Consider the following 24011-nt stretch of genomic DNA (forward strand, 5'->3'; position numbering starts at 1 on the left):
GCAGATAGAACGAGAGAAAAACGACTGTTCGTACGCCGCCGTATGAACCCTACTTTCTCGTATCTTCGTGTTACTTACGCGCGCTGTATGTTGGCGGCAGCACAATCGTCTGGCAGTCAGCTTCAAATGCCGGTTCTCTAAATTTTCTCAGCTGTGTTTCCAGAAAAGAATACCGACTACCCTCCAGGGATTCCCATTTGAGTTCTCGAAGCATCTTCGTAACACTTACGTTTTGCTCGCACCTACCGGTAACAAATCTAGCAGCCCTCCTCGTAACTGCTTCGGTGTCTTCCTTCAATCCGAGCTGTTACAGATACCAAACACTCGAGCCGTACTCAAAAATAAATACGCACCAGCGTCCTATTTGCGTTCTTCTTTTTAGGCGAACCATTCTTTCCTAAGATTCTACCACTAAACCGAAGTCGAACACAGCCTTCACGTGCTCGTGCCACCTCATATCGCTTTGCAGCGTTACGCAGAGATATTTAAGCGACTTGACCGTGTCAACCTGTATCAGAATATTACACGTTTGTTCTTCCTACTCATCCGCACTGATTTACATTTTTTCACATTCAGCGCTAGCTGCCACTCATCACACCAACTGGAAATGTTGTCAAAAGCTTCTTGTATCTACCTGTAGTCACTCAATTTATACATGTTACCGTACACCATCCAAAAATTCTTTATCATAGCTGTGACACTCTCTCCCCTATTTCGCGGTAGTACAAACTTAGCTGCCCTTCTTTGATCTATCTCGATGTTCTCTGTGAACTTTATCTGTTAAAGATTACATACCGTGTAGAAGTATTCAACAGGAGGACAGATAAGTTTAGTGTAGGCAGGCAGGCTCTTTAGCAGATAAATTGCTTCTACCAAGAATTATTCCAATAAAATGCATTATTTTCTATGTGATGTTTCCAGTTTCAGATTTTGGCTTTATAAAGCCTAAATGTTTAGTTTCACGTAAAATTTCAAATTTTTGTTATTTATCGTATGTGAGAAAGTCTCAATAGAAACCATTCACTTGTACGAATTAGGATTTACATATGTAGTGTGCCACGGTTAGTTTATACTGGTTTCGTATGAAAGCTGGTAGGAGAGGGGTGGAGGGTGGATAGCATACACGAGTCCGTCTGGAAACGGAAGCTGTTTCACAAAGGTGTACTCAGCTTATCGTGGAGCGCCTTTTCAACAAGTGGCGATATTGGGCTCGCACATGCCAAGAAAGTTTATTTTTCACTAACTGCGTTAGCTAATCGCCAAATATTCACTGATCTTGCAGGGGTGGGACGAAATTTGAACTCCGTCTAACATTATTAAAAATCACTATATATATATATATATATATATATATATATATATATATATATATATATATGTGTGTGTGTGTGTGTGTGTGTGTGTTTTACTCTCAGTCGCTATGAAAATAAAACTATTGTAAATTAAAAAGTTCGGTAATTAGATACATAAATGGCAGACCATTTAATGTGAATTAATCTAACTCGGTAACTATGGCAGAATTTTGATTTAGTTTTTAGAGACTAGAACGAATTCTTCGTACGAAATTATTATTAACTGGTTTTAAAATGTGCAGTGCATATTTTTCATTGGGAACGCATACCTGAGACTAGCAAGCACATGGCAAGTGCAGTGGTAGCTACAAATTAGTGTTTGTGCATCAACAAAATGTCAATATAGATAATGGTTTCTATGTTTTTGTTGGAATGGATATAGTGGACAATGGCCTATTGGTAGACAAGCCCAGACATATCAAATATATGCCTGTTGCTAGAAAGCAATCACGCCGGTGCCAAAGAACAATCATGAAGTGGGCGGGCGGAAACCACCAACACAGATTGCTTCTTATTTTTATAATTTCGATGGTCCAAATGTTTTCGATACCACTTGGAGCTGATTCGAAATAGACCTTCAATCTCTGATTAATGTCATGTATCTTGTTATATTCAGCTTTCTCCTTAATTCTAATCTGAGCGAACTGATATTACTCCTCGTACGCCAAGAAAATAACTCATGTTTGCTGTGATTTGTGTAGTTGTTGAGATCGTAGTGAGATTGTATTATTACGGGAACGTAGGTTATCCAGAGAAAATGCCAGAGATGGGACATATTTTTAGTAGCGTTCACGATGTGAGCGTTTAGAATTTTTGAAAAGTTATCAGGAATTCACAGTAAAGTAATTGGAACTCTACACGGTTCACAAACATAAACAAGAAACAAATCTTCACTATCTTTAAAGGAAAAAGATGTGGGACTGTTTTTTATTTTTATCAGGTGTGCCAAAAGCTAGTAATTTCTCATCAATATTTTTCACATTTTGATAATGGCCAGGTCTGTATGAATAACTTATTAGTTTCTGAACCTAAAGAGCCCACTCTGCACCTTTGAAAAATGCTGTACAGAACAAGTAATCTGCTCCCATTTGTTCCCAATTGCGAACTCTGTATCTAACTATCACGCTGCCTGTTAAATGGCTGACAAGAACCAAGACTCTGAAATGGGCCGAATCTAAAATGGCCCACTCAGTTCTTATACGGAATTGAAAGTGCAAAAAAGGAAGTTACACTTCGGTTTTCAATCGAAACGGTGGCTAAATTACGAAATTTAGTAATCTGCTAATCTGGCATTGCACTACGTAAGCGAAATTATATTAAAAAAAACACTAGTAAAAAAAGTCTGAGTTCCATGTTTGGCACTTGACATTCGTAGCGAAATAAGCATTGTATGTGCCACAATATGACAGTCTTAAGTGCAGCAAATAGTAATTTCTTTAAAGAGAGCGTATGAATTTTACTTGCTTCAGCACGACTGTTTTACTACACTACTGGCAATTAAAATTGATACACCAAGAAGAAATGCAGATGACAAACGGGTATTCATTGGACAAATATATTATACTAGAACTGACATGTGATTAAATTTTCACGCAATTTGGGTGCATAGATCCTGAGAAATCACTACCCAGAACCACCACCTCTGGCCGTAATAACGGCCTTGATACGCCTGGGCATTGAGTCAAACAGAGCTTGGATGGGGTCTACAGGTACAGCTACCCATGTAGCTTCATCACGATACTACAGTTCATCAAGAGTAGTGACAGGCGTATTGTGACGAGCCAGTTGTTCAGCCACCATTGACCACACGTTTCAATTGGTGAGAGATCAGGAGAATGTGCACGCCAGGGCAGCATCCAGAAAGGTCCGTACAGGACCTGCAACATGCGGTCATCCATTATGCTTCTGAAATGTAGTGTTTCATGGGGATCGAATGAAGGGTAGAGCCACGGGTCGCAACACATCTGAACACATACGCCAGTATGGTGCTGACGAATACACACTTTCAACGAGAGTGCACCGCGATGTCGGCAAATAAGGATGCGACAATCATGATGCTGTAAACAGAAAATGAATTCATCCAAAAAAATGACTTTTTGCCATTCGTCCACCTAGGTTCGTCGTTGAGTATACCATCGCAGGCGCTCCTGTCTGTGATGCAGCGTCAAGGGTAACCGGAGCCATGGTCTCCGAGCTGATAGTACATGCTGCTGCAAACGTCGTTGAACTGTTCGTGCAGATGGTTGTTGTCTTGCAAATGTCCCAATCGGTTGACCCAGGGATCGAGACGTGGCTGCACGATCCGTTACAGCCATGCGGATAAGATGCCTGTCATCTCGACTGCTAGTGATAAGAGGCCGTTGGGATCCAGCAAGGCGTTCCATATTACCCTCCTGAACCCACTGACTCCATATTCTGCTAACAGTCATTCGATCTCGACCAACCCGAGCAGCAGTGTCGCGATACGATAAACCGCAATCGCGTTAGGCTACAATCCGACCTTTACCAAAGTCAGAAACGTGATGGTACGCATTTCTTCTCCTTACTCGAGGCGTCACAACAACGCTTCAGCAGACAACGACGGTCAACTGCTGCTTGCTTATGAGACATCCGTTGGAAACCTTCCTCATGTCAACACGTTGCAGGTGTCGCCACTGGCACCAACCTTGTGTGAATCCTCTGAAACGCTAATCATTTGCATATCACAGTATCTTCTTCCTGTCGGCTAAATTTCGCATCTGTAGCTCGTCATCTTCGTGATGTATCAATTTTAATAGCCAGTGGTGTATTATTCCTGGATTTGTGCGATCCAATTAACTTACAAATAACTATTGCTTTATTAGAATCTAATTGCTGTACATTGGTGCTGGTTATTGTAGAATCCCTATTGGGAGTGGCCGATCGGTTCTAGGCGCTTCAGTCTGGATCCACACTACCGCTACGGTCGCAGGTTGGAATCCTGCCTCGAGCATGGATGTGTGTGGTGTCCTGAGGTTAGTTAGGTTTAAGTAGATATAAGTTCTATGGGACTGATGACCTCAGCTGTTAAGTCGCATAGTGCTCAGATCCATTTGATTTTTTTTCCACTTTCACTTTCCACCTCTCTTCACATTCCACAAGTAGTTTTATTCTACACGTTGTCAGTCCACTTTCAGTATAAATCCATCATTTCGAACTCTTTGTTCGTTTTTCTCTCCCTGCATTCGAATCTCCTTAAGGTGCTACACACCGAAGTTAGCCTCCTTTCATAGGCAAACACTTGCGTCTTTCCTGCTCTATATGCATGTCAGATTATTGTTTCCAAATGGAAAAAGTCGTGCACATAAATTAGGTTTCTTCTGCACAAGACTCTTCCCAGATCACTGATGACTAGACAGAAAGAACCCTGTCCCTTTGTACTACATATTTAACTTCCAGGTTTTAGTATCATCTCCTTGACAAACCGTCCTGTAAGTAAGATGATAACAATGCAAACAAACAACAAATATGTTTTTTTTAAAGATATGTGAAGTATCCGAGACTTGGAACACTTCCGTAAGGAACACACGAGCATGTAGTTCATCATCAACATTTAAGAACACAAAAAATTCAACGCAAATTATCTTCGTTGAACGTCACAAACTAGAACGTCGTAACTAGTTCCTAACAGGAATTAAGTCCACAGCTATACTCAAGAACTTGGAACATAAGTCTTGGTTGGGGAAACTACACTATGAGAGCTTCTACAGAAGAGTTTGTTCTCCACTATTTGAGTACCATATGTTTACGTCCTCGCTCTCCTTGAGCTAACACGTGCTAACACGTAACTTACAATCTGTGCAATTTCATAGTTTCTACGGTCCTGCCAAATGAGTCTGACAGAATACCAACAGTCCAGCGAGAGATCCTTTGGTGGCAAAGATGGTGTGCAGTCGAGGTGGCGCTGGATCCAGAGCAGACTTCTTCTCTTGGCTGGCTACGTCGTAATTTCCGCAATTGGCGCGGGCGCTGTCTTAAATACCCACACGGTGGAGGCATGCTTCCTCCTGATTGGCTGCACGTGACATTGACTGCTGCAGCAAGAGGTTTGTGGGAAAAGCGATCTATGTACTGATGTACACGCTCTTCGGGCTTTGGTCCGGTATATGGGAAGTCCTTCTACAGGTCGCGCTTCTAATACTGGAGCCGGAACGTCCTGTATCGCAGGGGCTGAGCTGGTAGCCAACCCAACGTGGCGTTGGTGCCCGACAGCTTTTTTGACACGCCATTCCTCTTGTCGCTCTCAAGGTGACAGAGGCGAAGCCCTAGACAAGGTCACTGGTCTCCTCTTGGCTTGATCAAGGAGATGAAGGTGGAATGGGATCCACTTCCATAGGGGTGTCGGACTGGGACATCGGATGACTCCCATCCCATTAGAGATGCGTTGAGATAGATACTCCCAGGAAGCCCGTTGTAATTCTTCGTGTCTGGAACAGAAAACTGAGATAAGTGAGACAAATGGAATAGAGCTACATCGCAGCCAGACCTGACTGATGTGTTAGCAACCATGGTCGCCATCTTTTATGTAAATTTGTAGGACTGCACAACCAAGGATACAGTAAACTGTGAAAGGGACCCACTAAGGTTGACCTCAGGCATACTTCATTACCCACACTGGGTACTGCAAGGAAATGTAGTGCCGTCGGGAGTATGGTGTGTGCCACTGCAGTTTCTTGAAGAATGGAAAGAGAGGAGCGATGAAGTCATCCGTGTAAGCTTCCCATCAGGTAGGTCTCCGCCTTTGGAGTGGCCTAGTATGATGCCTAAATGATTGTATCATCCACAGAGTGACCACGACACAATTTTCCAATTTGGGTCTCGAATGTGCAGACAAATCAGTTGGCAAAGCCATTGGATGATGAAGGACAGATATTCCATTCATGGTACAAAAGGGAGGGACTTAGATGATGAAATGAGGTCCATTTTCTGTGATAGTGGTTTCAAGGAGACACTGTAAGTCAAAAAAAGTGTGTGAATGCGTTCATCACTTGCACTGTATATGAGCAGTCATCTTAATTAGAAATGGAAACCCAATCTCAGCATCGATCATGATGAACCAGGCCGCACCAATGGAGCAACCCACAAAATGGATATGAATGTAGGACCAAGGTGTGGTCATAGTGTGCCAGAAGAAGTAGAGCTGAGGCACCCTGCTTGCTCTAGCACAAGAAGCAGGCCGCGGCTATGTTGGTGATTACAGTGTCCCATACCCCTCAAGTAGACGTGTTGCTGTGCTAGTGGCTTGATGAATACCAGCCCCCCAGTGGCCCTCATGGAGGAGGTCATGGACTCATTTGTGGAGGTCATGCAGAATCACCATGTGCATAAGGCCATTGTCATTCTGGATGAGGTTTTACGCCTTGCAGTGTAGACAGTTCCTGTTAGTGTCCCCAGAACAACTGGGGTTCAGGATATGTTAGTGTCTTACCATTGGAAGGCCAGCCATGGTGGATGTAGTGCAGAACTTCTTGGAGAACGGAATCAATGGCTTTGTGCTTCCGACGAGGTCTACACCTAGTGGGAGCTGGGTCAACGCTTCTTCTGCTGCTGCATCCATGTGGAAACGAACTAAATCCACATCAGTGTCTGATTCTTGCGAATGGGCAGCCTGGAAAGTACGTCAGTGTTAGCGTGGAGTGGAAGGTGTTGTAAGCATAGTCTTGTGTTTGTGGAGATGGGGGTAGTGGACTGGGGCGAGGAAGCAGTGGCTTATTGTCAGTGAGAAGGGTTAACTGTTGGCTGTAGATGTAGTCGTGAAAATTCTTAACCCCAAAGATGATCGCCAGAGCTTCCTTTGCGATTTGACTGTAGTTACAATGTGGAGCATTCAAGTTCTTCGAAACAAACACAACTGATCGTTCTGTATCATACGCCACGTATCAACAGACTGGCCCCAAACCATAATCCGATGCATCAGTTACCCACATAAGAGGCTTTGCCAGGTCCTATGCAGTCAGGCATGTCGGCTGCAGGAATACATGCTGTAGGGAGTGAAATGTTCTGTCACATTGTGGCGATCAGTTTCGTGGAACATTTTTGTAGAGAGCTGGTGCAAAGGTTCGGCTAGTGCTGCAGCGTATGGAATAAATGGCTTGTAATAGATGTAAAAGCACTGGCAGTCCTTGAGTACTGGCAGTCCTTGAATAGCGTGCACGTACTGAGGGGTAGGGCCTTTTGAGGAAGCACTAAGCACATGTTCATTTGTCAGACGAAGAGAGTAACTTTTCCTTGTTACATCGAAACTGCATTTTAACAAAAAGGGTGAGAAGAGCAATCAAGTTATGTGCAAGGTCCTCAACAATTCTGCTGGCGACCAGGATGTCATCTAGGTAATTAGCTGTACCAGGTACAACACGGATTAACTGTTCAAGATATCCTTGAATAATGACAGATACACTCAAGATGCCAAATGAGTCATATGTATTGAAACAGTTCCAAAGGCATATTGATACAGGCACTCCTTGAGAAGCTGTGTCAAGTGGCAGCTCTAGGTAGGCCTCCCACAGATCAGTCCCGGCAAACACCTTACCATCTCAGAGTTTTATTAGGATGTCAGCCAACTTGGGGATGGGATATAAGTCTATTGCAACTTGAGAATTTCCTTCAGCATTAAAATCACTGCAGACCCTGAGAGACCGGTTTTTCTACAGTCACTGTGGGAGTAGCCCATCCACTGTTCAGCGTTAGAATTCACTCATCTTGAAGCTGTTGAAATTCCTGGCAGAGGCAGTCTCAGAGAGCTAACGGTGTGGAACTGGCCTTGCAGAACTTTGGAACTGCCGAGGACAAAAGGGTGATGAGTGCTGCGACACTGTTTACCCTGGAGGAAGGACTTGAGAAGATTGTTGGATATTTGTCACAAAGCTCCACTATGTAAGGGCCACCATCCATGACATTAGTGGCGGGATTAGTGTTGCAGATTTGTAAGCCTACGGCATGAAAGAGGTCCAGGCCCAGGAGGCGAATATCGCCAGGGTGGTTTACGACCAATATTAGAGCCATGAGTTACTTGGTTCATAATGGATGTGGGCCCAAAACGCTCATATGACAGAGATGAAGTCGTTACTGAAACTATGGTGGGGCGCGGGGTCCACATTTTGCATGGCGGCTTCTCCCAGCTTCCAATGTGTAGGCCACTCGATATCTGTAATAGAGGAGCCGCTGTCTATCTCCAGGTCCATGGGTACTCTGTCAGCGAGGATAGAAACTGACATCAGCTTCTAAGAAGGTGTAATAAAAAACTGTACCAGACAGACCTCAATGGTGTCAGCAGCATCTTCCATCCACTTGTATCGCCTTCGAAGACTGGCAAACTTCCTCTTTTTGGCCTCATTTACAAAGGGCGGCGCCTTTTGCCCGACACCGGCGGATGTGGCCGAGTGGTTCTAGGCGCTTCATTCTGGAATCGCGTGACCGCTACGGTCGCAGGTTCGAATCCTGCCTCGGGCGTGGTTGTGTGTGATGTCCTTAGGTGCGTTAGGTTTAAGTAGTTCCAAGTTCTAGAGGACTCATGGCGTTAAGTCCCATAGTGCCCAGAGCCATTTGAACCATTTTGTCCGTCCGTAGTAACATTGCTGGCGCTGGTGACGGACAAAGCACTGGCAGCAGGAAGGGAGATGGTTAGACCTAAGTAGTCCTAGCGTTACCTTATCTGAATTCCTGCTGGGGGTGAGAGAAACAGGAGTGCCACTAGCGAGGTGGGCAGCAGATACCAACAGTGGACCCTGAAAAGTTGCACACGAGGTCAGAAAGTGCTCAAAGGCGCAAATGGTAGGCAGACAACATTTCCTCCAGACACTGCCGCATTAACGTATACCTAAGGGGCAATCGACTTATTGGCCACCTTACGTGAACAACTCGGGCTTAGCGTCTGCAGCTGCATGCCGGTGGTCAATTTCTTTTTCTTTTCTTTTCTTTTCTTTTCTTTTTCTTTTTTTTTTTTTTTTTTTTTTTTGTCTAACACTGTACATAGCATGACTACTATGTGTTCCGCACTGAAGTGCTTGAAAATATGTTCTTCGCACCACCTTCATATTATTTATCTACTGTCCCACTGTAACAGTGATTGGGAAAATTAAGATAAAAATTTCTCTTTATGACCTCCGATTTCTCGTATTTTATTACGGTGATCATTTCTCCGCATGTACGTTGGTGACAGTAATATATTTCTCAGTCAGAGGAGAAAGAGGTAATTGAAATTTCGTGGAAAGGTCTCGCCTCACCGAAAAACGCCTTTATTCTAATGACTGGAACCCCAATACACTCATCATATCAGTGACGCAGTCTCGATTTCGAAAAAATTCTGATCTGTCTCCTCTTATTTAGGCTTTGCCAGTGTCCACTGTCAATCCGATTTGGTAAGGATCACATAGCGGACAGGAATACTACACCAGAGGACGGATAAGTGGAACGTAGTGTGTGTCTAACCTTCGGAGGGGTTCGCCGGTTTCCGTAACCGTTCAAACGAAGATTTGCAGAGGAAGGAACAGGACGGCCCAAATGATGATACGATCTCACAGTGACTGTGATATTCCAAATTACAATGTAAGTTTCCTTTCGTCGTGCATGGATATCAGAAGGGATTTTCCATCGTAATTTAGAATAACACAGGCATTGCAATATTGTATTCAACCGCCGACACCGGGCAAACAAGTTTCAAGTAAAATATCGCCGCTGGGAATATACATAACGGATGTACAAGTACACGTTGCAGACACAAGGTTGACGACATATGGGCCTGGATGTAAGTCGTGCTTGGATAGTGAAATGGTAAGGCGACCCTCGCGATAAACTGGAAATTCAAGTTCGAGTCCCGGTTGAACACAAATTTTCATTATCGTCATTTCTTTATACAGCTGATGGCTACCCATATCCGACATTGCGAATACATTTCTTGTGTACAAATAACAGGTCTCAAGATTCAGGAGAGATACAAAAGCCTCAGTATCGAGCTGGAAACGGAACAGCTGTTGGTGAATGAAGGGCATGCTGTAGATCTTGCCAGAAACACTGAGCTCTTTTCTGTACAGATAAAACAGCGTGGAACACCGTTAACTGTACATCCGCATGCGCGAGGACAGCTGACATACTCTTGTTTACGGCAAGCTGCATAGAGCGCTAGCCCCCGGTCCCCTCCCCCCCCCCCCCCCCCCCCCCCCACCTTTCAGTTATAAGCATCATTGACGAACGTGTCCACGGAAACAATCTGGACAGAAGTTGAAGCACCACCATACGATTGCGAATGGCGCAAACAAGATGATGACGGCGACGGTGTCAGTGGAAACGAACGCATAGAAACTAGGTCCATGACGTTCTAAAACTGTTCTGTCGCAGTCTGTGACATTTTAACATCGGGGTGGTAGCCAGCTCTTCCTGGACTGTAAGAATTTCTTTACAGAACGACTCCTGATGCACCTCTCTGTCCGATGCAGGATGGACAGTGACGTCACGTACACGAGAGTCGGTATAGGACTGTTTACAATAAGCACAAATAAATATGCACTACCTACATAAAGCGCGAAGGTCGGCTACTAACATTTCATAGCATTTGCCCACTTTCTTTTGCCTTTGATGAAACTCGATACTGAGAGCCACGACATGGGTTTGAATTATGCAGGGTAAAGATAATTAAACTTTTAAACCACTGTAGAAACAACATCACTGGGCAGAATGACGTCAAATAGCAACGGAATATTGTGTGGTTGAAGAAAAATAAATAGTTACAAAGCCGGCCGTGAGGCCGAGCACTTCTAGGCGCTTCAGTCTGGAACCGCGCGATCGCTACGGTCGCAGCTTTGAATCCTGCCTCAGGCATGGATGTGTGTGATGTACTTAGTTAGTTTTAAGTATTTCTAAGTTCTAGGGGACTGATGACCTCATATGCTAAGTCCCATAGTGCTCAGAGCCAAATAGTTACAAAATGTAAGCATAATAATTTAATAGTGGTCGACTAAAAATGACAATTGAAACATACAACAAAACAAACTGTGCTACTCAGTGTGAATGGGTATAGAGGTGTGATACTATTAGTTACGTAAGCCCATCAACCACAGTAAGGTCAAACCACATCGGATGGGAAAAATCGGTTTTTAATTGCTCCGAGGCCAGAAAACGCATAAAAAGCATCAATGACATCGGTTTTTAATCGACGTGATGCCGAAAACCACATAAAAAGCATCAATAGCATCGGTTTTTGACTGTCTGGAGGCGAAAAACAGCATAAAAAGCATCAATCAAAATCAAATCCGATTACTAATTTCTGTGTGACTGGCGCAAAACATGTTGAGTTTGCTATCCAACGTTTTCTGCAAGAAGTTGACATCGAGAAACAAATGGTTCTAATGGCTCTGAGCACTATGGGACTTAACAGCTATGGTCATCAGTCCCCTAGAACTTAGAAGTACTTAAACCTAACTAACCTAAGGACATCACACAACACCCAGTCATCACGAGGCAGAGATAATACCTGACCCCGCCGGGAATCGAACCCGGGAATCCATGCATGGGAAGCGAGAACGCTACCGCACGACCACGAGCTGCTGACTATCGAGAAACAGCATGTCACACAACTAATCGAATTGTTTCTGTGGTCACGTTCAGAATGTTTTGAGCAATGTGTGCCTCAATGCAACTAAGTTAGCAATCGGAACACTGAACACAGCATATTTCAGATAACACCACAACCAGAAGTCGCACGGATTAAGATCAGATGGTCGGGACGGCCAAGCTGTAGGGAAATGTCGGCTGATAATTCTAGCATTACTGAAATGCCGCTTCAGCAACTCCTTAACTGGATTCGCAATGTGCGTAGATGCGTAATCTTGCATAAAAATGATCCCACCCACACATCCACGCTGTTGGGGACCTGGAATGACGTGGTTGCGCAAAAGGCACTCATAGAACTTACCAGTGATGGTAAAGATAACAGGGCGGGAAGCACCTGTCTCTTCTAAAAAATATGGCCCTATGATAAATGATGCTGTAAACCTGCGCCATACACTGACTTTTTCGGGATGAAGTGGTACTAGTTGATTTGTGTGTGGATTACTCGTGGCCCATATTCGGCAATTCTGTGTACTGACATATCATGTCAGATGGAAGTGGGCTTCGTCTGTCCTCAAAATCTTCCACGGCTGCCGGCCCGAGTGGCCGTGCGGTTCTAGGCGCTACAGTCCGGAACCGAGCGACCGCTACGGTCGCAGGTTCGAATCCAGCCTCGGGCATGGATGAGTGTCATGTCCTTAGGTTAGTTAGGTTTAATTAGTTCTAAGTTGTAGGCGACTGATGACCTCAGAAGTTAAGTCGCATAGTGCTCAGAGCCATTTGAACCATCATCCACGGCCAATCATTGTCCAATTCCATTTGAGCAAGAAATTCTAAAGCAAAGGTCTCTCTTGCTGCCAGGTCCACAGGAAGAAACTCGTGCACATTGGTAATTTTGAATGGATAGCGAAGAACGATGTTTCGTATGGTTTTCGGCACCGTGCTCACGGGTATGTCCAATGTTCGGGCAATTCTCCATGCCCTACACGTTTGCACACAACCACTCGTCTCCTCCTCCTACATTGCTGTGGCCGCTGCTTCCACTGACGTCGAATCAATTCGTTTTCTCCCTCTACTAGGTTGCTCACCAAAAAACGCGCATTTTCGAATCTTCGGATCGTTTTCTCCAGACCCACTACAGTCGTCGGATCAACTTCTTTCAAATTCTTCATTGTCTGGATCTTATGCAGAGCGACGTGTGCACAGTCATCATTCTTATAATACAGCTTTACAAGCAGAGCGCGATCCTGCATTGAGAAAGTCATGGTGAAAGTCGCAGGTTCGAAAGGAGGAAAAGCCGTGTACCCGGCGTGTTTATACCAACTTCAATGGGTCATGCGCTTGACAGGTGTTTTCATTTATGTATTCTGACACATACAGCGCCGTCTATTGATCAGTCTTCGCACTATTTTTTTCCATCTGCCATACGTTTTCCCCCTTCTTCAATAATATTCCGTTTCAATTTTACATCATTCTAAACAGCGTTTAGAAAGTTTAACTGTAGCTATGATCACCCTGTATATTAATCATCGAGCAACTGACATTTTTCGTAAAATTACAGCGCCGCTGGATCCTCTGACGATGCAAATTTCCGAACCAAATGAAAATTTGCGAGGGTAAACGCAAAACAAGAAAAACTGTTTTTCAAAGATTGGTCCTCTGCCACTGCAAAGTACTGCTAAAAACACCGCACGTACGAGTCCCAATCTTTCTTCACACCTTTGAACGGTGTAAAAGCCGGAAGACAGAGAGCAGTGTTGGAAAGACCGTGGCATATTGTAAAACGTGAACGACTGACTAAGCAAGAGTAACTGTTGTTTTTATTGCTGTTGTTCCAACTGCTGTTACGACTGAATGTTGATTCAGCTGTTATTCAAATTGCAGGTGTTGATGTTAAAACTGCTGTTGCAATGCGCCGAATGCAATGTAGTCGCGGAGCAAGTGCGCAACGAAACAACTCCGCAGACGAAGACTGCAGTACTTAAAGCATATTGTTTGCTACAACCAACACACAAGAAGTACATACAACAGCGATGAAGAGAGCTCCAAAATTCCACAGGCACGTGAGAACATTCATAGAAGACTGTCACGCCAGAACAGGTCCGACAACGTCTTGTACTCGTCATACAAAATCAGGGGACTCTCCTAGTCGGTGTGCGAATCCTTTGCTGAGCGCCGCTGAAGCAGAAGAGAGAGAGGTCACACTGACAGCGTTCCGCAGGTACCGCTCGGCCATTCGTGGCCCTGAAAACGTGGGAAGCGGACGATCTCATTTCACCCTCTTGCCAGCGGCGCCAAATACGAATTAAATAGTCGTGGTGGCTGCGAACGTGGGCGCACCGCCACACGTTCGTACTATGAACTAATGCGGACATTTTCTTTTTGAGACAAGCTTTTTAATGTATTTGTTGAAAACTCGACCTTGTTTGGCCTAATAAAAACCGGTTGAGCTGGTAAATAACTTATTAACTGTGCTATAGCCCCAGAAGTGTTTCTCATATAGCTTTTTGGAGAAACTATACTTATACTCCGTATTGTGTAAGAAGCAACTGACAGCCCTGTTGGAAATTTTCAGCTGCGAAGCCCCTCTATGATGTCAACAGCCCCTTCATCTCAGGGTAGCGCTTCAAGCCAACGCCCTCATTTATTTGTCGGATGTATTCGGATCTCTGTCTCCCCCTGCCGTGTTTACGGTCTATAGTTCTCTTTAGTACCATGAAAGTTATTCCCTGGTGCCTTGACATATGTCGTATCATCATCCACTTTGGCTTTTCTACACGTATCATTAATCATCGATTCTGTGGAGAACCTCTTCATTTGTAATCTCATCAGTCCCCGTAATTTTCGATATTCTTCTATAGAACCACAAATCATGCACTTCGATTCTCCTCTCTTCCGGGATTCCAACCCTCCATGATTTACTACCGTCCAATTCTGTGTTCCAAACGAGTATTCTAAGAATTGTCATCCATAAAATAATGTCTACGTCTATGTTTAGTAGAAATCGTTTCGCCAGGAATGCCCTATTTGTTGTGCTACCTATATTTATGTTTCCCTTTCATACGTTCTTTCCATTATAGCAGAATGCCTGAACTTCATGTTTTTCACTTTCTTATTGGATAACAGTCTTAAAAAGCTTCCTTCATTTCCTCGTAGTTCATTTATGTACAATGTGAACAGTAACGATGCTATCACACTCTCTTAGGGTAGTCCGGGAATTACCGCTATATGTGTTGAATTTGTACCGTTAAGAGCGACTTGTTGAGTTCCGTCTGCAAGGAAGTCTCGTCCGATACCCAGTAAGCTCCCATTTTTATTGACTAAATGGCAGTGCGGGACGGCATCAACCAGAAAGCCGTTGTCACCAGCTCTGTGGACCTCATGAACAGAGCGAGCTTAGTTTCCCAGGATCCTTGTGTACGAAATTCATATTGATTTTTATAGTGTTTCATTCTCCAAATACGTCATAATTCTTGAAGGAAAAACATTATGGAATATTTTGTTCGAGAATATACTCATCCCGAACAGGCTATGAAGGCTCAATGGTACCGACCGGCCACCTTGTCATCCTAAGCACCCAGGCGTCACTGGATGTGGATATTGAGGAACATGTGGTCAGCACAGCGCTCTCCCGATTTCCGTGACCGGATCCGCTACTTTTCAATGAAGTAGCTCCTCAGTTTGCCTCACAAGGGCTGTGTGCACCCCGCTTGTCAACAGCGCTTGGCAAACCGGATGGTCACCCATCCAAATGTTAGCCCAGCCCTACAGCGCTTAATATCGGTAATCTGACGGGAACCGGTGTTACCACTGCGGCAAGGCCGTTGGCACTTGGAGCATATAGGCCTACAGTTACGTGCACCTTCTTGGAAACTGTCTAAAACAAACTGCTGCTGGGAGAGCATGACGTTATTTAGCAAATTTTGGCCCAATTTTATGGGTATCTCCTCTGGTCCAGATGCCTCTGCACTACTAAGCCATCGTTGTTGCTTTTCTTGATCGATTATGTCTATATCTGGCGTTTCGAAGTTCGTTCGATAACTGAAAGAGGGGTGGTGTTGCGATCTTCCGCAGTGAAACAATTTCGAGCCCCAAATTCAGTATTTGAGCCTTCTCTTTGTTAGCATTTGTTCCGGTGCCAATATGCACGCTGAGTGAGTTAATAGAAGATTTCTCATCGCTTGCGTATTTTACTTGAGACCAAAACGTTTTTACTATGAGTGGCCGGCCGTAGTGGCCTAGCGGTTCTAGGCGCTACAGTCTGGAGCCGCGCGACCGCTACGGTCGGAGGTTGGAATCCTGCTTCGGGAATGGATGTGTGTGATGTCGTTAGGTTAGTTAGGTTTAAGTGGTTCTAAGTTCTAGGGCACAGATGACCTCAGCAGTTAAGTCCCATACAGCTCAGAACCATTTACTTTGCGTGTTCGACAAAATTTTACCTTAAAAGTCACTGAACACTTGTCTCATTGTTCTACTTATTCTTGATTTCGCTTCGAACACGGCTATATTTGAACGACGGCGGTGTCTTCCATCCCTTACGACATTACTCGGAACGTATTTGTGAGAGGAATATTAAGTGATGCTTCTAATTTTTTTTCCATTTTTGCTCCGCATATTCGACCTCAGCACTGAATATTTGATGTTTACTGCTCAGCAACCGTGCATTTTCTAATACTGATACGTTGGTCTTCGTTAAATGATCAGACAAGTTCAGGTCTGTTTGGTGCTGGGTGATCTAAGATGTTACCTTTTAGAGTTAGATCTCTGTTTCTCTGCTGTAAGTAAATCATAAATCTTCAGAATAATTTCCCACGAATCCCTGTCCCTAACAAGACTCTGCCAATCTATACCTGGCAGCATGAAGTCACCCCCTATCACAAGAGCTTGTTCAGGAAAAATCAGTAACGTTTTTCTGCAAGTTCTCCCCTAGGCGCTCTAAAACTACAGATTCTGACCCAGGTGGTCTATAAAAGCACCGATTATCGTTTTTGATCTTAGCTTCACTCCAATTAATTCACATTCGGAATCCGTGATAATATCGCTAGATATATCGAATTCTTTACTGTAAAAAATACGCCGCTAGCATTAGCGACTAACCCATCCTGACGATAAATATTCCAATCTGAACTCCGGATTTGTTACTATTCAATTTACTTTATGTTTTCTATGTCATTGACTGGTTCCACATTTGTAGAAGATTTTGAACTATTCAGTTTTTTCTAATTAAACCGTATATGTTGAAATTACACATGAGATGCAAAACGTTTTCATTACACATCCTACACTTCAGTAATAATAATATTTTTTTTAGATCAAAGTTACACCACATAATGGTTTGTCTCCGTTGCGTTCGCACACTTGGTGATTTGAAGCTATGCGACTGAAAACAATTTTCTGTCATAAAGCTTTAGGCAACACTGATGCGTTAACAGAGGGACGTGTACAAAACTGTCATTTGTTTGCGAAACAGCCGCGCCAAGATACCTTTCACTATCAGGGCTCATCTACCACTGTACAAACTATATTAACAATGAAGGTTATGTTTGTGCACAAAGTTTAATAAACATTCCGTTATAATATTAACTTAAAATCTATATCGTTAAAAAAATGTAATGCAACACAACAGACAGTTCTTTGTTCTAATTGAAAAGCATGGAAAAGGACAAACGCAAGTTTAGCTTCACAGTATGAATCATTATTCATTAATGACCGTGAAGTCAGAAATCCTTGTCAGGTTCCATTACATTCTTACAAAATACAAATGGAAGGAATTGTCACAATTCGATGAAGTTGAATTCCATTGTAGGAGAAATACATTATTTATGCTTTGTATCCCTTAGTAAATAAATTCAACCAATAATGGTAGCTATTACTGAAATCTGCCATCACTTAGCACATCAAGACAATATGCATTCCGGTTATACGTAGGGCCTATAGTTTGATTTCATAGTAGTAAGTCATTGAAGCCGACGTTACTCAAGAAGGAAAATTAATTTACTTTTTATCTTACAATTTCACATCACAAGTTTTTTTAAATATTAGTATTACTGACAGGAGCCGACAATACAGACAGAGTCTAACAATAGAAAAGAATGTGCTTTTTTGGCTCCAGCGTTTAATGCCACTTTCGACACCGATATCGTAAGTGCTCATTTAGCGAACAGTTTAGAGTAGTAGACAAATTCATTACACCAAAGGAGGAGATTCTACAATTGCCTGTAATGGAATGTCCCTTCTTATATGGGCGGGATGCAAAAACTAAGTCGCCTAATGGGGAGCCATTATCTCAGCTCTTAATTGGAATTCCGATTGGTAATCAAGTTTCGGCCACCGGTGCAGTTGTCGCCGAACCAGTGGCACCCTTAAAGCTTCCCTTAGCAGTTGCTTCCCCAAAAGAGCTCAGTTAGTTAGGTCGCACTAAATTTATGTTGTGTCCGGTTATCGTATAGAGACTGTTTTCTTGTAGTACTTGGAATGTACAGCGCTACACCACGTAACTCCTCACAATTGCCATACATAAAAAAATAACAATATTAACGTAACGTTCCGTTAATCAGATTCTGCTACTAAACTCTGGAAACACTGTGAAGTGCATGGCAGAGGGCCCTTGCCACTTTACTAGGTATTATATGGAACAAGGTAGAATTATTACTTAAATGAATTTGAGGTGATTAACCTAAACTTTTCGTATCCGTCTCTACGGTGCAGAGTGTATCTAAATTTCTCACTCAAAACAGTTTATCGAAATTGTGTGAGTAGGGTGTTCGGGGTAACTGACGTGCATCTTCACTTTTATTAACATCACAATGACTGCCTGGCGAGGGTGAAACAAATCTGTTACAATTCGTACTGTCTTTCTTTATTGTGTATACACTCAATATTCCCTGTTAGTTCTGTTTTATATGGATGCCCCACGTACGACCAATATTGTGGGATGCACTTCATGACCGTTTTGCAATATGGAATTTACCAATGTCCAACAGTGAATAGCTATCAACCACATGCTTTTCCAAACACTAACTAATTCTATATCATCATTCCATTTGAAATCACTACGAACTGCTACACGAAGGTGTTTGGAGAAGTTGGAAGACTGCATTTCTCACTCACTTGGATTGAAGACACAATGTACTACAGCTGGAGGTGGGTGTAAAAATTTTTTCAACTTTTTGATGGTTCAAAATAAGTTACTAACATTGTGCCATTTTGAACCCTTGTTAAGCTCCCACCAGATATTTGTGCTGCTTTTTTACGGATAGCGCAGAGTTGCCAAAAATTCCATTAGGTGTCAAGTATTGTAAGTCACTATTAACACAATGTTTCAGGTCAATATTCTGCAAAATGTACAGCAAGCATGCTCACAGACATACCTGACGTAAGTTTGAATTTATTTTTACATTAGTCGATGACTAACGTAACATGCTGAGCCCCCCTTACCATTAAGTCTTCAATAAAGTCACTAATACTGTTTCTTTTTCTTTTATTCATCAATCTTGGGAGGATTTGATGCGGTCCGCCATGAATATCTCTCCTGTGCCAACATCTTCATCTCGGAGTAGCACTTGCTACCTACAACTTCAATTATTTGCTGAATGATTCTAATCTCTGTCCTCCTCTACAGTATTTATCCTCTACTGTTTCTTTTAGTGTCATGGAAGTTATTCCCTGATGTCTTTACAGATGTTCTATACCCCTCCCTTCTCCTTGTCAGTGTTTGGCGTATAGTCTTTTCCTCCCTTCTCATTACAAATCTTAACAGACAACTAATTTTCAACGTTCTACTGTAGCATCATATCTCGAACGTTTCGAATCTCTTCTGTTCCGGTTATCCCACAGTTCACATTTGACTACCATATAATGCTGTGCTCCAGTAGTACATTTTCAGAAATTTCTTCCTCAAATTAAGGCATATGTTTGATACTAGTAGATTTCCGTTGGACCGGAGTGCCCTTTTTACCAGTGCCAGCCTGCTTTTTATGTCCTCCTTGCTCTATGCGTTACGAGTTATTTTGCTGCCTAGGTAGCAGAATTTCTTAACTTCATCTACTTCGTGATCACCAATCAAAATATTAAGTTTCTCGCTTTTCTCATTTCTGTTACATCTCATTAATTTCGTCTTTCTCCGGTTTTTTCTGTCTGTACTTCATACTCATTAGGTGGTTAATTCCACAGATCACATCCTGTAATTCACCTTCACTTTCGCCAACGATATTAACGTCATCAGAGAAAATTTTAATTCCATTCTTGGACATATGTTTTATATCCGCCATTGCTTCATCGATGTACAGATTTAACAGAAGAGGTGAAAGATTACGTCGCTGTCTTACAGCCTTTATAATCCAACTAACTTGTCTACCACTCGTACTCTTCCCTCCTGGTTCTTGTACATATTGTGTATTTGCTGTCTTTCCATATACCTTTCTTTTTCATAATTTCGGGCATCTTGCTTCTTCGTGTTCCACAAAAACCGGTAAATCCTATGAATCCGCAACCTTGGAGTTGCCTCTCTGGTCCCTTTCCGAAAGCCGAATTCATCGTCATCTTACTGATCCTCAGTTTTCTTTTCATTCTTTTGTGAATCATTCTACTCAGCAACTTGGAGGCATGGACTGTAAAGCTATTTCCGAAGAAACTCGCATTTGTCGTCTCTTGCAAGGTTTCAGAATTGAGTGCATGGCGTTGTTCCGAAAGTCGGATGGTATATCACAAGTCTCACACATTCTGCACTTCAACGTGAATAGTTGCTCTGTTACCACTTTCCCAATGATCTTAGACGTCCCGATGCAATGTTATCTATCGCTTTTGCCTTGTTTGATCATCAGTTTCCTAAAGCTGTTTTAAGTTTTGATTCTAATACTGGATCCTCTATCTCTTCCCTGCTGATTCCTGTTCCTTGTCACGTCATTAGACAAGTCCTCCCTCTCACAGAGGCCTTCAATGTACTGCTGCCACCAAGTAGCTCTCACCCTGAATTTAATAGTGAAATTCCTATAACACTCTTAACTTTATCACCCTTCGATATAATTTACTGATCGATGTTTTGACCCTTCTATGTGATCAGACTGGTAGATGCAGACCTCGGGGAGGATCAGTTTGGATTCCGTCGAAATGTTGGAACACGTGAGGCAATACTGACCTTACGACTTATCTTAGAAGAAAGATTAAGAAAAGGCAAACCTACGTTTCTAGCATTTGTAGACTTAGAGAAAGCTTTTGACAAAGTTGACTGGAATACTCTTTTTCAAATTCTAAAGGTGGCAGGGGTAAAATACAGGGAGCGAAAGACTATTTACAATTTGTACAGAAACCAGATGGCAGTCATAAAAGTCGAGGGGCATGAAAGGGAAGCAGTGGTTGGGAAAGGAGTGAGACAGGGTTGTAGCCTCTCCCCGATGTTATTCAATCTGTATATTGAGCAAGCAGTAAAGGAAACAAAAGAAAAATTTGGAGTAGGTATTAAAATTCATGGAGACGAAGTAAAAACTTTGAGGTTCGCCGATGACATTGTAATTCTGTCAGAGACGGCAAAGGACTTGGAAGAGCAGTTGAATGGAATGGACAGTGTCTTGAAAGGAGGATATAAGATGAACATCAACAAAAGCAAAACGAGGATAATGGAATGTAGTCAAATTAAATCGGGTGATGCTGAGGGAATTAGATTAGGAAATGAGACACTTAAAGTAGTAAAGGAGTTTTGCTATTTAGGAAGTAAAATAACTGATGACGGTCGAAGTAGAGAGGATATAAAATGTAGACTGGCAATGGCAAGGAAAGCGTTTCTGAAGAAGAGAAATTTGTTAACATCAAATATAGATTTATGTATCAGGAAGTCGTTTCTGAAAGTATTTGTTTGGAGTGTAGCCATGTATGGAAGTGAAACATGGACGATTACTAGTTTGGACAAGAAGAGAATAGAAGCTTTCGAAATGTGGTGCTACAGAAGAATACTGAAGATAAGATGGATAGATCACGTAACTAATGAGGAGGTATTGAATAGGATTGGGGAGAAGAGAAGTTTGTGGCACAACTTGACTAGAAGAAGGGATCGGTTGGTAGGACATGTTTTGAGGCATCAAGGGATCACAAATTTAGCGTTGGAGGGCAGCGTGGAGGGTAAAAATCGTAGAGGGAGACCGAGAGATGAGTACACTAAGCAGATTCAAAAGGATGTAGGTTGCAGTAGGTACTGGGAGATGAAGCAGCTTGCACAGGATAGAGTAGCATGGAGAGCTGCATCAAACCAGTCCCAGGACTGAAGACAACAACAACAACATGTGATCAGTTAATCTATCCGACAATCAGCCATATCCGATATCTTCACATTTTTCAAGCAGCCATTTCACGTTAGTATTTCCTATTTATTTGATTCTTAAGTGACTTGTATCTTGGTCCTCATGAATGTCCCTGAACATTTTTGTAGTTCCTTGTTTCGTTAGTCATCGTTTCATAAACTAAATACTCTTGTAGCTATTATGAGGTCGAGGAGACGCAAGCGAAACACGTAACTAGCTGCCCTCACTTACAAAATTCTTGTAAGCAGGTACGCCATATCCTACCTTGAAACCTTCTGTCCACTGACCGCGGAGGCTTTGAACTCCTTTCGTGGCTTTCAAGTGTTTCTGTTGCCAGATTAAATGATATTAAAATGGCGTGATTGTGAATAGCTACAAACAAGTAACAGATAAGCAATTAAAGAAATCAATGTGTAATGATCATCAAACTCACTTTAATTTAGAGGTAGCTTTGTTACACTATGGTACAAAATAAACCCCAGTTTTGATTTAGCCCCCAGCATACCATTATTCTCTAGGAAAAGTTTTTGAGAGAATAAATACTATTAAACAAGAAAATAAAATCGTCCAGTCTTTGGAGATCTGTGCTAACTGAGATTATGTTAACTACTGGAGAGAAATGTAAATAGGGACAGTGGCTTGCCAAGTCACTGTACAGCTGCTAAGACTTTTCTACAAGTGTTAAACATCTCAGAAATTCGGCTGGGTTACAGGCGCACATGATAAGGATCCCAAGTGGGAGTCAGCCAACTTTCCATAAACAAGAACTCCCTACTAGTCGTCAGATAAACTGATCAGCCAAGACATTATGACCACTGCCCATCACGACTTTGGATGCCACCTCGTGGCGTTGCGGGCACGTGACGCATTAACAGATGTATGTGAACGGAGCAAACACGGACGGCGGGTCACCCTGGCGTAGATATGGGATGCAAAAGGGGAAATCCACTGAAATATTCAACTTTCAGAAAAGCCAGATTATTATTACGCAGGGCCAGCGTAAGAGCATCTCGAAAACGGCAAAACTGATCGAATGTACACGTGCTACTGTCGTGAGCATCTACGGAAAGAGGTAGAAGTACGGTGAAACTACCATTAGCGGCTAAATGGTTGGACGTTCATGACTCTTCACAAAACGTAGGACTCGGAGGCTTGTCTGCTCTGTAAAGAAGGGTAGATGGTGATCTGGTGCATCGCTGTGGGTGAATGTACAAGTGTTTCGGGGCACATCGTTAATTGTACACTGTTGGAGCTCCGTATCAGACCATCCTATGTATTCACATGTCGCCAAACGCTATCATCAACCACGATTTTAGTGGACACGGACCCTCTAGAACCGATCGTCGTTCAAAAGAGAAATGTCGGCTCTTCGGGTGTCTCACTCTTTTGCTACACTAGGTGGTCGCCTCCCCCAAACACCGTCATCGAGGCTAACGGCGGCTCGAAACGTGCAGCGCGCCACGGATACAGGCTGGTGGGAGCAGGATTACACATGGGACCGGTGGTAGTAGTCCATCGCTTCATGTTTGATGTCTTCACGGACGCTGATGTCATGTTTCAGCAGCATAATTGCCCGTGTCTCGGAGACAGAACCGTGCTACAGTGACTTGACGACAATTATAATGAACTCATGTTGACCTCTCAGAGGGCAAATTCGCTTAAGGGAAATACTATAGAATCCATCCGGACCGCTATCGGGTTCCGTCATTACGTACGCAAATCAGTGTCCCGTTATTTACGTGAATTAGGTTACCTGTGCGTAGACATCTACGGCCACATACCCACAAAAAAACTACCACCAAACTGT

Source organism: Schistocerca gregaria, chromosome 4, assembly GCF_023897955.1.
Source record: "Schistocerca gregaria isolate iqSchGreg1 chromosome 4, iqSchGreg1.2, whole genome shotgun sequence".
Classification (NCBI taxonomy): Eukaryota; Metazoa; Arthropoda; class Insecta; order Orthoptera; family Acrididae; genus Schistocerca; species Schistocerca gregaria.